This window comes from Ochotona princeps, chromosome 2 (assembly GCF_030435755.1).
Source record: "Ochotona princeps isolate mOchPri1 chromosome 2, mOchPri1.hap1, whole genome shotgun sequence".
Classification (NCBI taxonomy): Eukaryota; Metazoa; Chordata; class Mammalia; order Lagomorpha; family Ochotonidae; genus Ochotona; species Ochotona princeps.
The window spans coordinates 110,137,903-110,143,580 of NC_080833.1; positions in this window are offsets into that span (position 1 = coordinate 110,137,903).

Consider the following 5,678-nt stretch of genomic DNA (forward strand, 5'->3'; position numbering starts at 1 on the left):
TTCACGAGGAAGACAGGGCTGGAAGCAGAACGAACCCAGCAATCCCAACGACCAGCATTAGCATAAGCTGATTGGTGTGACGGACGGTGTCGGACTCTGTACTAGCAAACTCGCGCAAGAATCAGGCCTGGGATCATCTCAGATGAAGTTTCTTTGGAGATCCCTCCAACTGAACTGCTGATGTTAGAACCCCAACCATGAAGAGACTGTTAGCCAGTGGATTCTGAATAGGGTTCATTGCGACTGGAACTGAGATATTGGCAGCAATCCAGAATTGATGAACAATCAAAACTGTATGAGCAGGACCCTCAGAGCGCACCTCCCGTTGGGGATCTGGGATGGGTGGGAGGTTGGGTGGGGCTTTTCCCTTTGTTTTTTTCCCTGACCCCAGATACAGGGTAAAATGATATTGATGTGGAAACAATGGTATTACCCACTTTCACCCTGTAGCCCTTGACACTTTGTTCCCTAATCAACTAAGTAAGATTATTAAAAAATAATTTAAAAAAATGAGTATGTCAGGCCTGAGCCCAGCGAGGTGGCTTGGCAGCTGGAGTCCTGGCCTGGAACACGCTGGGATCCCATGTGGGCGCCAGTTCTAATCCTGGCAGCCCCACTTCCCATCCAGCTCCCTACCTGTGGCTTGGTAAAGCAGTCAGGATGGCCAAAGCCTTGGGACCCTGCACCCGCATGGGAGAGCTGGAGGAGTTCCTGGCTCCTGACTTTGAATTGGTGCGGCACCAGCCGTTGTGGTCACTTGGGGAGTGAATCATTGGACGGAAGATCTTCCTCTCTGTCTCTCCTTCTCTATATATCTGACTTTGCAATAAAAAAATAAATAAAATCTTTAAAAACATAGAGTATGTCAGGCCTGGTGCGATGGCTCAATGGGCTAATCCTCAGCTTGCAAGTGCCGGGATCCCATATGGATGCTGGTTTGTGTGCTGGCACCCACGTGGGAGACTTGGAGGAGGAAACTTGGAGGAGGTTCCAGACTCCTGGCTTCAGATCAGTTCAGCTCTGGCTTTTGGGGAATGAACCAGTGGATGGAAGATCTTTGTTTCAACTTCTCTCTCTATAAATCTATCTTTCCAATAAAAAGTGAAAAGTAATAATAATAATAATAATAATAAAAAGAGTATGTCAAACACACACCCCAAACACACAGTGGGCTGGCAAGACATTCTAGAGGAGATGGGGAGACACTTTCAGCCTCGCCACAACCAGTCTCACTGAACAGTTACCTAAAGTGAGCATGTCTGGACCCCAATGGGATTCCCAAAGTAAGACTCTCTGGTAGGAACATCCAGAGAGGAATTTTGAAGGAATTCTTTTTTTTTTAAATATTTATTTATTTTTTATTACAAAGTCAGACATACAGAGAGGAGGAGAGACAGAGAGGAAGACCTTCTGTCAGATGATTCACTCCCCAAGTGACCGCAATGGCTGGTGCTGTGCCGATCTGAAGCCGGGAACCAGGATCCTCTTCTGGGTCTCCCACGTGGGTGCAGTGCCGGGCCTGAAGGAATTCTGATAGTATACTCTGGAGGATCCCTTTTTGTCAATCTATTATATATCTGAAGCTAGGAGTCAGGAGCTTCCTCTGGCTCTCCCACGCGGGTGCAGGGTCCCTAGGCTTTGGGCCGTCCTCGACTGCTTTCCTAGGCCAGAAGCAGGGAGCTGGATGGGAAGTGGGGCAGCTGGGACACAAACCAGTGCCCATATGGGATGATGGTGTTTCTAGACAGGACTAGCCAATTGTTTGTTTGTTTCGATGAATGCTAGAAATACAGGTTCTTGTATGTTTATTTATTTTACTTTTTTTTAAAAAAAGATTATTTATTTTTATTGGAAAGGCAGATATACAGAAAGGAGGAGAGACAGAGGGGAAGATCCTCCATCCGATGGTTCACTCCCCAAGCGGCCGCAACGGCCAGAGTTGAACCAATCCGAAGCCAAGAGCCAGGAGCTCTTCCAGGTCTCCCACACGGGTGCAGGGTCCCAAGGTTTTGGGCTGCCCTGACTGCTTTCCCAGGCCACAAGCAGGAAGCTGGATGGAAAGTAGGGCTGCCGGGATTAGAACCGTGCCCATATGGAATCCTGGCACGTGCAAGGCAAAGACCTTAACCACTATGCTATCGTGCCGGGCCCTATTTGTTTATTTTAGGAATGCAGATTCTTGTTCTACTGTGAAGATATTTAAGTAGGGTATGAAAGCATGTGACATGTATTGTCACAAGAGGTAAGTGCACACTTTGTTTTTGCTTAAACTAGGATTAGAATACATATAGCACAAAATTCAAAAGGTATCCAAGGTTTTCGTCCCCATTTCCCAGTGAACTGTTGTCTCTCAAGACAACCCTGCCTAATTTATGCTGCCCTCCTCTAGAGTCTGTGGATAGTCACACATGCACACACAGCTCTAACTTTTCACAATTCATTTCGGGTTGCTGTGTTCTCCTTGTGTTGGTGAGGGTGATGTCTTACATTTTTTATTGTTTTGGAATCCTACTGAGATAGCACCATTTCGCAATTGGTAACATGCTGAAGAAATATCCCAGCATATACAGTATTTCTCATGTTCACAACCAGTTCTGTAGGACAAACATCCAGGAATGGAATCGTCCTGTCTTACGCTTGCCTGCTGACATACCATGTATCCAGGCGTTTGGTTATTTCATTTATTGGTAGCTCCTTCCAAGTAAGGGTGTGGAAGCTCATGTTTTTGTTACTAACTTATGCTTCTCGGGAGCTATTTCTACTCGTTGCCTATTATAAAAATGAGCCTTTTTTTGTCTTCGCTGCTAAGTTCTAAAAAAATCTCTTTAAGGAAATTAATGCTCATGTTGTTACAAATATCATCCCTACCCCATATTCCTGATTTGCAAACTTTTGGGTAGTTCCTTCTCCCACTCTGGTATATTTCAAATGCCATGTTTCTTTTTCATGTGCTTATGTTTTCATTTCTTACATTTAAATCTGTCACTTAAATTAGTATGACTCTAGTTAAGCAGTGATTAAATTTCACATAATATACACAATATAGAAATGACTTTAAAAATAAAACATATTGGGCCCAGCACGACAGCCTAGTGGCTGAATTCTTCACATTGCATGTGCTGGGATCCCATATGGGCACTGGTTCGTGTCCCAGCTGCTCCACTTTCTATTCAGCTCCCTGCTTACGGCCTGGGAAAGCATTAGAGTGGCCCAACGCACTGGAACCCTGCACCCACACGGGAGACCTGGAGGAAGCTCCTGGCTTCAGCTCAGCTCCAGCCATTGCTGTCATTTGGCAAGTGGACCAGTGAATAAAACATCTGTCTCTGTGAATCTACCTTTCCAATACATTGACTAAATAAAGGGTATTGTTGTGACTTGTGGGTTAAGTCTCCACCTGTCATGTTGGCATCACAAATGAACATGAGTTTGAGTTCCACCTGCTCTGCTTCCAGTTACTGTGTTTAGGAAAGAGGCCTAAGATGAATCTAAGTTATTCGGCACTCACATGAGAGACCTGGATGGAGTTCTAGGGTCCAGCTTTGAACAGGCCCAGCCTTTGCCCATTTGGAGTGAACAAATAGATGGAAATATTCTCTGTTAGTCTTTCAAATAAATCAATCATGAGGGAGAAAAGGGAATACATATGAGGCAAAACTTAATTTGATGGAACACCTATTTAATGCTAACAGGTTGGGTGTTTAGTTTAGCAATTAAAAATTGCTGCTTTAGGGCCCGGCGGTGTGGCCTAGCAGCTAAAGTCCTCGCCTTGAACGCCCCGGGATCCCACATGGGTGCCGGTTCTAATCCCGGCAGCTCCACTTCCCATCCAGCTCCCTGCTCGTGGCCTGGGAAAGCAGTTGAGGACGGCCCAAAGCCTTGGGACACTGCACCCATGTGGGAGACTCGAAAGAGGTTCCAGGTTCCTGGCTTTGGATCAGCGCAGCACCGGCCGTTGTGCTCACTTGGGGAGTGAATCATTGGACGGAAGATCTTCCTCTCTGTCTCTCCTCCTCTCTGTATATCTGACTTTGTAATAAAATAAATAAATCTTAAAAAAAAACCAACCAAACAAACAAAAAATTGCTGCTTGAAGCACCTCCATCTCATGTCACAGTACCTGGTTTAAGTACCAGGTACTTGGCTTCTGTTCCAGCTTCCTGCTGATGCATGCACTAGAGGGAGCAAGTGATTGACCAAGTACTTCAGCCTACTGCACTGACATGCAAGACCTGAAAGTAGTTCTGGGTTCTTGGTTTTGGATTGGCCCAACGCTGGCTGTTGCTGGCTTTTAAGGAGTGACCCAACAGATGAAGATTAGGCCTTCTAGCCCTTCTTGATTTTTCAAGATCTTTGATTCTGTTGTTTGCTTATTTACACTTATCTACTTATTTTTGAGATTTAATTTTTATTGGAAAATCAGACCTACACAGGTGATACAGGAAAAGATCTTTCATCCACTGGTTTACTGCCCAAGTGGCTGCAACAGCCACTTGACTCAACTGAGTTCATCTGAAGGCAGGAGTCAGGAGACTGGGTCTCTCACATGGGTGCAGGGTCCCACAGACTGTCCTCCACTGCCTTTCCAGGCCACAAGCACAGTTGGATGGGAAGTGGGGCAGCCAGAACCCAATTCATGACCATATGTGATACAAGTGTTTGGAGGTGGACACTAGCCAGCTGGGCCAACGTGATAGCCTGTTTATTTGTAGTTCAAGTCTACTTTTCCTCAGTTTCATGTAACAGCCAGCGTAGCTTCCAGAGCTGCCTGAATGTATGTACCCTTGATCCTAACCAAAAGGTGAGAAGCCTAGCACTGCCCAGATCTGAATTCTAAAAGTGTTTCTTACCTTCCTGTAACCCTTGCCTAGGTTACTTTGTTTCAAATTCCCTCTTACAAAATAAGGCAAAGCATTACATCCATTTTACATGTTGGCTGTGAGGATTAATTAGCTTAACACACATCTGTTACACATCATGTATTGTTAGTCAAGTCTTCGTCTTCAACTTAAAGTGAGTAAGTCTCGCGGCCAGGGAGGAGACAAACAGGCTGCATACATGAATCACAGGGACAAAAGCAAGGGTGGAAGGCCCAGTGGCCAAAAGCAAGAAGACTGGCCTCACTCAGGGCCATTATTTATCTTCTCCCTTGGTAAAAACAGCAGAAAATGAGATTTCAATGTTTTGTTTCAAATAGTAGGGAAGATAGGGGTGTTGTGCCTATTACACAATCCTGGCATGAGAATAATATAGTAACAAAATATAGATTAGAAATTAGTAAGGACACCTAGAAGGCAGAGAAAAAGAGCTACAGGTGAAGGAAGGGAAGATCTCAAATCTGTGTAATACAAAGAAACTCTCTGGCCTTTTGGATACACACTTCAGCCTCAGCACACACTGGGTGTTGCTCTACACCCAACTGCAGCTGAGGAACACCCTAGTTTTAGACAGGTTCTTCCTGTCCCTTGGGTGCTTCTAAGGCTTTAGAGTATAATCTTTCAAAACCCCAAGGGGTCTTCCCAGCAGATCTACTAAGACACCTGACAACCTCCCTTTAAGGGGGCAGGATTAATGACTTCATCCCTGCCTCCCTTCTTCCCAAGTACGTTTTTCTGGCTCCTCCCTCTTTGTCAGGAGGCATAGATGTGACCAAGGTTGAAAAATACGCAACAACCATC